This window comes from Myxine glutinosa, chromosome 1 (genome assembly GCF_964187855.1).
Source record: "Myxine glutinosa chromosome 1, kmMyxGlut1.1, whole genome shotgun sequence".
Taxonomy (NCBI): domain Eukaryota; kingdom Metazoa; phylum Chordata; class Myxini; order Myxiniformes; family Myxinidae; genus Myxine; species Myxine glutinosa.
In genome coordinates this window covers 429,185,804-429,198,919 of record NC_136261.1, presented here as the reverse complement: position 1 = coordinate 429,198,919, position 13,116 = coordinate 429,185,804, and the positions used below count along the sequence as shown (strand labels likewise).

Sequence of the window (13,116 nt, the reverse complement as noted above, 5' to 3'; positions counted from 1 at the left end):
TAAATTTGAACCTCTTAATGGTGCAAATGGAGGCCCTCATGCTAAAGATGGGTGAGCGATTAAAAAGTATAATAGACACCCAAAAGGAAGAAACGAGGGCTCAGGGTGAGCGAATGGAAAGCAGAATGAAGGACGAAAGGAGGGCTCAGAGAGAAAAATTGGGAAATCTAATTGAAGGGTGTTGTAATAGAATAATGGGGGACAAATCAAGGGCAGAAATGAGGGCCAATGGAGAGCAAATGGGAAACAATGGGAAAACCGATTCGGGGGATTGAGTACGGAGGTGGAAAAGATGGATGCAATGCCAATGAGGGAAGAAGTAAGGGAAGCGGAGAGGGACAGAGACCGCAGGTTGGGCGAGCAGGGCACACGGGTGCACGACGAGGTAACGCGGTTCGAGAAGCGATGGTTGAGCGAGGCGGAGAACGAAGCGGGTAAAATGACGGGTATAGAGATCGCGACCCGGGGTTTGGGGCAGCCGGCGACCGCTGAGTTAGAGGGGATTTTATTAAAGCCAACGGTCGTCGAGGTGAACAAATAAATTATGGGTATAGTTGAAATTGGAGAGACCGGGGACTTAAAAGAGCAACAACTGGAGGAAGCGATGGAATATGTACAAGGTCAGTGCTCAAATCATGATGGTGTACTTGCTAACCCAAATGGAAGTTTGCAGGTGCACGTGGAGAAAAGGGTCCCCCAGGTGAGTCATGCTGTATGTTGTGCGGGTAGATTTTGTAGAAAAGTGTTCGGCGCGAAGAGAATTGTCGCGCGATTGGGGTCGATATGGCACCCGGGCGTTGGTGAAGGTCCCGTGTGAGTGGAAATGGCACGCGTGTGAGGAAAAGGTGTGTGTCGGCGAGTGGGTGTGTTATAAAGTGTGGGAGTGAAACCGAGTACGAGAAAGAGTGCACGTCGGGGTGTATGGAGTGTGACATGGAGAATGAGTTGGTAGAGGAGCGGGTGCGAGGATGCATGCTTGGGATGAGTGTGCGAGGAAGCACACCCGAGTTGGTATGGGTGCGGGTGTGGGAGAGCCCATGGAAGCACGTGAGTGGGTGGATGCGAGTGCACATGCCCATGGTGAGTGGTACGGAGTACGTACCGAGTGAGGAGAGTGCGCAAGATGGTGCGTGAGGTGTGTTAAGGAAGTGTGCGAACGGCGAGTGTGTGCGAGAGGTGTGGTGTGTAACAGGGAGTGAGTTGGTGGAATTGACGGAGTGTGTGGAATGTACGGGCGGCGTTGGAATGCCGGGTTTGGTGAGTGTGAGGAAGGTCGCGTGTTGCTTGTGAGCATGCGAGTAAGGCATCGACGTTAACCGGGTTAGCTTTTGGGATGACGGAGAGCCGACGCGGGCGCTCAGAGCACGGCGCGCTTTGTTGGATGCGAAGCTCCGCGCGGATCGTGCTTTCCTGGATGCGAAGCTTCGCGCAGGGCGCGCTTTGTTGGATGCGAAGCCCCGTGTGGATCTGTGCCGTGTCGCTTCTCTTGGAAGCGTCGTGGCCGATTCGGGCCGGGCTCCACCCTGCACGGTCGAGTCTGGGCTTTGTCGGGCGAGACGACCGGTCCGGTTCAATGGCGGGTATGAGGAAGCGGAACGGTGCCCCCTGGTGGCGGGGACGGGGTTCTGACCAGGCGCGATTGAGCCATCGGGCCGGAGGCCGCAAGGTGCCGCGCCGAGATGGTGCTTGGAATCTCGGCCCGACCAAACATCCTCCCCTGAATCGAAAGCCGGACGGACTCAACCTGCAGGCGACCAAACCACCCGAATTCATTGCTCGGCTTTGCGAAGCCGGGCTTAAATGATGTGACGACACACCGAGGCTCGAGTTCAATGGACGATGATGATGATGATAGTGTTTTAGACCCGAAATTTTGAGATGAAGAATTTGTGATTGGCAGTAGGCCATGGGCCAGATATGGTCCTCGTGCACCCCCCACCCACAACTCTACCACCCCATATATTTTTGAAGCACTAGGTTCCGCTCAACATGAAATCAACTGGTAACAGTAAATAAACTGGTTCTTACTATTCATTTTTCACACATATTTGATGGTACCCTTAAAATATATCTTTTCCATTTCGTTATGTTCCCTGAGATGGCTGAAAGTGGTCTGAGTTATATAAGTTATATATCATCTGAAAGGTAATTATCTGCTGGTCATTATAAATGGCATATATTTGAGATTTAGTGTTACCATTGGCCTCAAAAATCTAGTCGAACAGCTATACCCCATGTTTCGCTGTGCCAACGTAACACAGACTAAGATATTCGAACTTATATCTTCAATCCAGCCACACTAGACTTGATTGACATTAACAACAACTTTCTGGACATTCTTCATAAAAATACCTTTCATTTGATACCAAATATGTCTTCTTACCAGTAAACATCCATCAGATGACACTGTAAACAGACCGCAGGTGTGCCGACAATTGCTGCATATGCTTCTCAGATGATCCACGTGGTAACACTTTGCTAACTTTCAACACAATTAAATATGAATTGCTAAATTCACACACAATCACACCTTATTTGTTACAGTATAACAACATTGCTGCTTTCTAGCTGAGCAACATACAATGCTCTCAAGTCTGATAGTTTCACAACCTTGTGGCTATGTAACACCTCCTCATCTACAACATCATAAACTACTTCAAAAGCTTTCTTGTGAACTTCTTCTAGTTCTAGCTGATGCTAGATTCTAGCTGATGTTCTAGCTGGTAAATTTCTGAATAGCAGCGAGTGGTTGACAAAGCTGCTTCATTTGCAACATGCATGTATTCCTGTAACTAAATCGAGGTAAAGTGTGACTTAATAATATATTGTCAAGTAACAATGAGCAATTGAATGATATTTCACTTTCCAATTAAAGCACCTTCCATGACTGACAATGTCTATCAACGCGATCATTTCGTGCAGTTGTCGCGATTGTCGGCACACCTGCATTCTGTTTGAAGTGTCATATCTGTTAGATTTTTATTGACAAAAATACACATTTGGTATCAAATGAAAGGTATTTTTATGAAGAATGTCCAGACATTTGTTATTAATGTCAATCAATTCTAGTGCGGCTGGATTTGAAATATTAGTTTGAATATCTTAGTCTGTGTTACGTTGGCACAGCGAACCATGGGGTAGAGCTGTTTGACTTGATTTTTGAGGCCAATGGTAACACTAAATCTAAAATACATGCCATTTATAATGACCAGCAGATAATTACCTTTCAGATGATATATAACTTATATAACTCGGACCACTTTCAGCCATCTCAGGGAACATAACGACACGGAAAAGATATATTTTAAGGGTACCATCAAATATGTGTGAAAAATGAATAGTAAGAACCAGTTTATTTACTGTTACCAGTTGATTTCATGTTGAGGGGACCCTAGTGCTTCAAAAATATATGGGGTGGTAGAGTTGTGGGGGTGGTGCACGAGGACCATATCTGGCCCATGGCCTACAGTGGTTGGCAAATTTTTGATTTGTAGGAATTTGGACGAGCAAAATTTGTAGTGGAAGATGCCCCATGTGATAGGATGGCACCTCTGCCATCCCACAGCGGGGGCAAAGGAGCACTAGAATTATGGGGTTTGGCGGTGAAAACTAGCCCGGGAGGGTTAGGATAAAATGTGTAGGGACCTAGAGATGACAATAGGTAACTGTAGGTTAAGTAGAAACGGTGAACAGGTAGTTGGGGACATAGAGAGGGTAGTTGGATGATAATGACGAGGGAGCACAATAATGTAAGGGGCGACGGGGAAGCGCGAGTGTTAGCAGGGCACCAGATAGTTCAGATGATGCCGTGTGAGTGTTGGAGGTGTATTCAGAAGTGTATTGTGAGAAGGTGATTGTGAGTTGTATTGAGCATGGAAGTGTATGGAGCAGTGAGTGAGGAACAAGTGTGATTGCACAGGTGTGCAACTGAGCAGGTGTGTGGAGCAGTGTATGAGTGAGTGATGGAAATGTGTATTGTGTTGACCAAATGGTCCTGGGGGGAAGGAGGGTGCAGGTGGCACCAGGTGAGATTGCACAGGTGTGCAACTACAGGTGAATGGAGAATGGTAGTATGGAATACATGGAGTATGGAATGGATGGTCGTGGAGTGAGTATGGTGGAAACTGTGGAGTGGAGTGGATGGTGCGAAGGTGTGAATGGGGGAAGAGTGGACCCCTATCACGAATACTCAGGGAGGGTAGTGTAAGTGTTAGGTAGAGGGTACAGGTAAATTGTGGTTGGATATTGGCATCTGTGGTGCGTGGTGGAAGAATGGTGTTTGGATGGGTGCATTCGTGTTGTGGAAATGGCTGGGCGTGTAGCCTGTTAGTGTGTGTAGTTGGTTGGGTACTCCACCACGGTGAGGATGTCGGCCAGGTGAGGCCGCAGGTGGGCTCTGGGAGCCAGTAGAGTTGTGGATGGGGCCCGAGGATCCGGAGGCCGGACCCGGGTAGCCCAGTGCCAGAGGGCACCAAGTGGGGAGAGCGCCAGAGGGCCTTCCCCAGGTAGATAGGTTCGGGTAATGAGCAGGTAAGCTCGGAGGCACTTACAGTGGTGGAGATGTGCAGGTGGGTAGGCCTGCTGGGAGAGCTACACGCCTCAGCCCGGAAATTGTGCAAGGGCACCGGGAGTTGAATTGGGGGAGTGAGACCCCAAATTGAGGAAGCACCACAGTTTGGTCAATGGGAATTTGGTTCTTAAAACCGCATAGAGTGTAAGAAGGCCAATGGTTTGGCAGGGAAAGACCCCGGGTAGTGTAAAGTGTATTAAAGTCACTTAGAGGATAGTTAGGATGGAAATCTCCTCGCACCATCTACATCCACTCACCTGAGGTGACGACGTGTCTCCACACCATGCCATGTTTTTATTATTTTGTGTGCAAATGTTTGGGATGTGAGAAGCATCATGACGTGGGTGTGACATTGTGCTGTTGTTCCATCTCTCCCTCCTTATGAGGATTGATTATGATTTGGTGATGGCAAATTTTGGTTAGAGGGATTGAAGATGAATTTGGTGTAGGGGAAATGTGGGGAAGACGAGACGTAGTGACGAATTTGTAAATGTGTAGAGTTTTGTACATATGGGGTAAGGGCAAGGGTAGTGTAGGTCACATGTGGGGGGGCATACGGTAGGGACGAGCTTTCTCACTTCGCTCTCTGTACGCACCTCATTTTGCATTGCCTTCATTGATGTGTACCCTTGTGACCTTACCCCTCGCTCACCTGTCTTTTCTGTCTTCCGTTCCCCTGTTTTCTGCCCGAGGACTGTGCTCTTGGGGCACTGAGAGGAGCGTGCGGGGAGGTCCCATTGTGTGCCAGAGCTCTCTCAACCAGCATGCATTGCATTGAAGCACCACTTATGGACCGCTGTCTTGCGGCCAAGCACCACTTTATGGACCCCACGTTCTGGGGCAAGGCCCTCTGCTGGGACCGGGCACGATGGCCCAGGATCTTGCTTGCGGACCTCGGTAAGGTGGCACCTATGCCACACAGGTGGACCACCCTTAGTTGGCCCCTGTGGCCTCAAATAGAAATGGACATGTTTTGTGCTTTTTATGTCCAAATAGGCCGCATGAAGACCGAAAACGTCAGGAAGAACATCGGCCCAGCAGAGAAGAAGAAGACCACCACCAGTTGTTTTTTGTGTGTTTATTACAAACTGTGATGACTGTGCACTGGTTGGTGCTGTTGGTGCGTTCGGTGCTTTTGGTGCGGTTTGGTGCTTTTGATACTTTGGTGATTGGTGCTGGTGCTCGATGCAATGCGTGCTGTCTCCTCGCTCCCAACAGGAATTTCCTTTTTGTTTCCCTAAAAAGAAAAAAATCACAGGTCCTGGGTTGCGTTGTAAATAAGGAATAACGTCATTGTAAATAATGCTCCCCACCATAAATGTATAGTTTGAAAACCATTCCGCAATTCGGTTAGCTGTGGGTGCGAAACTGTTAGATAGGGTGCAATGGAGTAGCGGGACATATTTATTTGCGTTTTAAAATTGTCGCACTCAGGGTCAGGTTAATTGTAGAGGGAACTGCACCTACGTGTCACACTAAAAGTAAAGTTTTATAGGCCCGAGGACGGGCCTGAAGGAAGGAGGGTGCAGTGTAACGAATTTGAGAAAGTGTAAAGAATGTAAGAATTATGGTTTTGTGTGTGGAAATGTCACCCTCCGTAAAGTAAAGAAAGGTCGAAGCTCGTCCTCTTAGTTAATTCCATAAACATACACGCAGGGCACCATATATCCTTTTAAATAGTTACTCCTTTATTCTATGTAGTTTAAGGCTGTGTTTCCCAATAGTTTGACTGTCCATTGCACCGAATTAAATAAGAGTAGGTCCCAAGTATGTGATAAATGTTGCTTCTGGGACACCTCCGTTTAACATGGGAAATCCCTATCTAATGTCATTTACCCCCCTGTCTTTTTCAAAAACCATAAACACCTCTATTTCTCCCTCTATGAACCTATAATCCTTCTTACCTTATGAACCTATAATCCTTCTCGCCTTATGAACCTATAATCCTTCTCACCTTATGAACCTATGATTTTCTTCCTTTATGAACCTATAATCCTTCTAGCCTTATGAACCTATGATCCATCTCACCTTATGAACCTATGATTTTCTTCCTTTATGAACCTATAATCCTTCTAGCCTTATGAACCTATGATCCATCTCACCTTATGAACCTATGATTTTCTTCCTTTATGAACCTATAATCCTTCTAGCCTTATGAACCTATGATCCTTCTCACTTACATGTAATTTTTACCCTATTCCCCCCACTACGCCCTTAATGTAGTTCCTTAGACCACGCTACTAATGAGCCTATAAATATATTATCTCTTTCTAACTTTTTAAAGAGTTCCATTCTCCTATAGAACTCATCCCCATCAAGTATATTTATAAAGTATACAGGTTCCTTAACCTTTTGTTGTGAAAGTATAAAGTGGTATGTTTCACGGAGGGTTCTTGTTTGACCTCCTCCTCTCCCACATACCATTTTAAAATTATAATATTTATTATCCGATTGATAACCATTAAAGTTCTCACTCCACTCTAATATATTTTTCTTCCCGCCCTCCATTACCCCACTTAACAAATGAATATGTTTATCCGTCTTGAGAACCTTCTGACCAGTGATTCTCTCAACCTCTTGAATCTGATATTTTTCACATTCGTTATGTTTTCCATTTATATACCAAGGTTGATTACACCTCCACTCTTTAGTCTGGTTGATACTTGGTTCTATCATTTATAGAATAGTAAAAAAGGCGGCGGTAGCCCGTTAAAATCCCTAACCCCCCTTTTTTAACATCACACATATATATATATATATATATATATATATATATATATATATATATATATATATATATATATATATATATATATATATACTGAAACGCAAAAGAAACTTACCACCTTTGAAACCTTTAAATATCAACAATAACACTGCGTGTAGTAAATGTGTGAACTTATTTGTGGACAATAGTGTCCTCACTGTCAGACAAAACGGTCACGGATGGTCACTTGAACCTTCAATGGTCACTTCATAGCACAGCTGTTGAACAGCCGTTTTGACTGTCAGTGATTAGCCAAGAGGTACGGGATGATTTTAATGAGCTGCACGTGATGTCTTGATATTGGCATTAAAAAGGCCAGTGCAAAATGGGAATGACCGAAAACACAAAAGAAACTTACCACCTTTGAAACCTTTAAATATCAACAATAACACTGCGTATAGTAAATGAAGGAACTTATTTGTGGACAATAGTGTCCTCACTGTCAGACAAAACGGTCACAGATGGTCACTTGAACCTTCAATGGTCACTTCATAGCACAGCTGTTGAACAGCCGTTTTGACTGTCAGTGATTAGCCAAGGGGTACGGGATGATTTTAATGAGCTGCACGTGATGTCTTGATATTGGCATTAAAAAGGCCAGTGCAAAATGGGAATGACCGAAAACACAAAAGAAACTTACCACCTTTGAAACCTTTAAATATCAACAATAACACTGCGTATAGTAAATGTGTGAACTTATTTGTGGACAATAGTGTCCTCACTGTCAGACAAAACGGTCACAGATGGTCACTTGAACCTTCAATGGTCACTTCATAGCACAGCTGTTGAACAGCCGTTTTGACTGTCAGTGATTAGCCAAGGGGTACGGGATGATTTTAATGAGCTGCACGTGATGTCTTGATATTGGCTTTAAAAAGGCCAGTGCAAAATGGGCATTTTGACCGAAAAATTTGACCATTTTGACCATTTTGACCAACTTCAAAAAGACCGAAAATGCAAAAGAAATTTACCACTTGTTTGAAATGTAATAAAATTGTAACAGTTCAAAATAAAACAAACCAACAATTGCTAATTGAAACATTGGCATTTTATTGATGACATGTCAAGTTTTTGACCAAGATACACCATCTCGTCAGTTTGTTCTACAGTATAGAACAGCACAGGGTGCAATGTCAGTCCCCTTTCAATAGCGTGTATGGCCACCATTGTTTTGGATACAGGCAGTGCATCGTCGGCGTATACTGCCTACCAGTCTTTGGATGGATTGCTGCTGGATTCTGTCCCACTCAGTCCTCAATGTCTGAAGCAGCTCTGCCCGTGTCCTGGCCCTGCCAACTACGCGTCTCCCAAGCTCATCCCACAGGTGCTCTATGGGATTCAGGTCAGGGGAGAGCGCAGGCCACTGCATGGTGTTGATGTTCTCGCCTTGGAGAAATGCAGTGGTAAAGCGAGCAGCATGGGGACGAGCATTGTCATGCTGAAAGGTTCTCAGTTCTGGGTGGTCTAGCAGGAATGGCAGCAGATGAGGTCGCAGGATGTTATCCACATACCGCTGGGCGTTAAGATTCCCATCCACAACCACCAGTGGCGTCCTGTACCGGCCTGATATGGCTGCCCACACCATCACACTTGGGCCACCCCACCTGTTGGCTTGACGCACGCAACAATCGGCATATCGCTCGCCAGTTCTTCTCCAGACACACTCACGCCCATCAGGACTGTCCACACACAACCTTGACTCATTGCTGAAAGCGACCTCGTTCCACTGCGCCAAGGTCCAACGCTGATGCTGCTGGCACCATCTCTGACGGTTGCGGCAATGGGCAACCGTCATCACGGGGCCTCTGTATGGTCTTCTGGCAGTCAGACCATAGTCATGCAGTCGTCTTCGTGCAGTATCATTGGAGATCCGTGGGTTTGCACGCCCCGGCGTTTCTGCCGCAGTGCGGGATGCTGGACGGAATCGATCCCGCAGGTGACTTCGGACCATCTGCCTGTCCTGCCTTGCAGTGGTGACTCTTGGCCTCCCTGATCGAGGTCTGTCAATCGAGGTCTGTCATCTGCAGAGTTGTGGAGGGTGTCTCTGTCCACCAGGGCCGATATCGTCTGGTGTGAACAGCCAAGGCGACGTGCCACCTCACGGTAGCTCAGTCCGCCTTGCAGCATGCCCAGGGCACGCTGCCGTTGATCCCTTGACAATCGTGGCATGTTGATTGAAATGCCCATTTTGCACTGGCCTTTTCAAAGCCAATATCAAGACATCACGTGCAGCTCATTAAAATCATCCCGTACCCCTTGGCTAATCACTGACAGTCAAAACGGCTGTTCAACAGCTGTGCTATGAAGTGACCATTGAAGGTTCAAGTGACCATCCGTGACCATTTTGTCTGACAGTGAGGACACTATTGTCCACAAATAAGTTCACACATTTACTATACGCAGTGTTATTGTTGATATTTGAAGGTTTCAAAGGTGGTAAGTTTCTTTTGTGTTTTCGGTCTTTTTGAAGTTGGTCAAAATGGTCAAATTTTTCGGTCAAAATGCCCATTTTGCACTGGCCTTTTTAATACGAATATCAAGACATCACGTGCAGCTCATTAAAATCATCCCGTACCTCTTGGCTAATCACTGACAGTCAAAACGGCTGTTCAACAGCTGTGCTATGAAGTGACCATTGAAGGTTCAAGTGACCATCCGTGACCGTTTTGTCTGACAGTGAGGACACTATTGTCCACAAATAAGTTCACACATTTACTACACGCAGTGTTATTGTTGATATTTAAAGGTTTCAAAGGTGGTAAGTTTCTTTTGCGTTTCAGTATATATATATATATATATATATATATATATATATATATATATATATATATATATATATATATATATATATATATATCTTATCACTTATATATATCTTATCACTTATATATATCTTATCACTTATATATATCTTATCACTTATATATATCTTATCACTTATATACTTATATAACCATAAGGGAGACTATCAATTCCATTTTCTAAAATAAACCTCTTATCATCAAAAGCCCCCAATGCTTTCTTATTCACCTCTTCTGAATATAATTGATGTTTATAACTTCTTATTCCATTAATCTTTCTAAACTCTTCTTTCTTTGTTGTTAAACAGTTATAATAATCCTTAAAGTTTATTGTTTCTTTTATGACATTTTTCTTTATACCTTTTAACTTCTTATCAGTCTTTTCAACGTTATTCACAATGTATTTATAAGCATAAGCCTTCGACCTCAATCCCACAAATTCACTCATAACATTTCCTCCCAATTCATCCTTGACCTTTCCAATCACCTTTTTATTTTTAGAAGAGAACAACTCACTCTCTGGACTGTAATTACTTGTATCATAGATATTAATGTCCTTTTTCATGTCTGAATAAACATCATCAGTATTAATTTTCAAAATAAAACTATCAGTATCCATATACAACAATGACACATTATCCTTATACTTTGATTTTAGATTAATATAAAAGTAATCATACATTAATGACTTTGACAAGTCAAGAATTGATGTTCCAATGTAAATAGGTTTGTCCATTTCAATACTCTCTTTAACCAAATGGATCGCACAAAAGTTCTCAGTAAAGACCTCAGCTCTAGTAAAACTCGGTCTATTAATTAATTTTGATGCTTGTTCCCAAGATGTTGCTAGTCTAATATTTTGTCTTTTCCTCACATTCTCCATGGTCTTACCAAAGACCGCATTATTCATCAATTTATAAAAGTCTTTCTCAAAATCTGTTTTTGACTCTGTTATTCTTTGTGTATTAAAATCAATGTACCCCTTTAACCAATGACTTTGATTGAACTTTAGAACCCTGTGGATCTTCTCTACTCTTAGACCTTTTGATAAATATTGTCGCAAATTTCTTTGGTGTAGTACATAATTTTTCTTGTTATATAATGTAGTAAGTAATTTTTCTGTTGATTCACCTATATCAAACGATCGTTGATAAATCACTCCACCATTCTTTCTTTGGACTTTCTTTCTCACAAGCAAATGGAAGATCTTTATGTTTGATATGAAGTTCTTCAGGATATTTTAAATCGAGCTCAAAATAATCAACCTTTGAATCATCCAATTCTTTTTGTGTAGAGATACATACATCTTGTAAAGCCTTTGTGTAGTCTTTTCCTTTACCCATCTTAGTTTCCCATAAGGAAGAGCTTGAGACATTACCCAGCCATACAAGTTGTTTGCGTCATAGTACATAAAGTAAGAACTCTCTTTCGTTGAATCATAATTTGAAAGATATTTGTTATTTCCTTTTGCGTAGCTGCTTGAGCATACTTGTGAAATTCCACCTTTTTGCCTTTTCAATCATCAAAAGCATATCGACATCGGTTATCAAATCCAAACCTTGTTTTGTCATTTTCAACATCGCGCTCCAAGCCAATCCAGGTGCTGTGTAGTAGTGAGCAGGATCCAATCCATATCCTGTGCGACAAACAGATCTAAAGGCTTCAAATACATCGGCCAGTAAAAGCACATCTGTTTTGAGATACAAATCGTGATACTCGCCAAGATTCTTGATGTTATATTTTTCCCAAACATTTTGTGCATGTACATAATCTTTATCAGATATATGACTGTTGTTTAATTTGTTATAGAAATTTTCTTTTCAAGGAAGTTGTGTTTCATTGAATCTCTCAAATGAGTCCATATAGTCATAGGGGTAAATTTCCTTTTGTGTTAGAAAATCTTTATCTGAAAAATACTCTGAAAGACATGGAAACTCTTTTAGATTTTGAACCAAGTTAGCCAATGGACTTGCCATGAATTTAAATGTATCAAGAAATCTGATATGAGTAATAGGAGATGTGTGAATTGTTTTTGTGAATGAAATGTATTTCTGATCCATGTTAGGAATTGCTGAAATGTGTCCAGATGTCTTTGAAAGTTCATTAAGAAATAGATGCGTATCATAATGAGCATTGTTATGAAGAAAGACAGGAATGAAAGAGGGGAGTTTATAATTAATATTACAACTTTGATGAGCCGGACCTCTATATTTACCAGTGAGATGACAATGATCTCTAACCTTTAGACCTTCACCAATTTTTTCCTCACAAATATGACATACATTGTTTTTTCTAAATTCCCTTTTCTGTTCATTCGTCAAGGACATTGGTTTATTGGTTTCTCTCATTATCTTGGTTAATCGGACACAGTCTTTTTCGAGTCGTTTCACAAACTCCTCTGGGGTATTTGAGCCTCTATACTCCTCTAACTTGTTATATTTATCACCAACAGATGATTTGATATAATAGCAAATACCGCAAGGAGTATGTTTTTGATATTTATTTGTATATGATTATTTTGGATCTGGAGAATCAGTATCTATTTTTTCTAGAATACTTTCAAAATCGGCATATATAACAAATGGATGTTTGATCTTTTTATTTTCATCTTTGAATGTGATCTTTGAGCCTTCTTTAGGCATATTGATTACCATTGATTTATGTTCACCACAATAATTTGAATGTTTATCTAATCTTTCTTGTGTATGGAAGTTAAGACAATGCAAACAAATATATATTTTATTTGTTCTTTTACATACTTGTGGTTTTATTAATTTAGCAATATCTTTGATGTATGTATAATGTGAATTTTCCTCTGAATTAAAATATAGAAGATTAATATGAGTTTGTTTACAATTGTCAGAAAGCTTTAAAACCTGAATGCTGTTTGTTTCTGTTAGACCATAAACATTACCTGATAAATTATTAATCTTTTCAAATTTAGGAATATCAGTTTAAAGCCATAGGAAACTTTAGAT

The 13,116-nt window shown here is 42.2% G+C and overlaps 1 protein-coding gene across 1 annotated transcript in view; it reads right to left on the bottom strand.

The window, feature by feature from the left end:
• Positions 1 to 13,116, bottom strand: part of LOC144888247 (E3 ubiquitin/ISG15 ligase TRIM25-like) — a 950,979-nt gene that overhangs the window by 567,853 nt on the left and 370,010 nt on the right. The gene's annotated exons all lie outside the window — the stretch shown is intronic.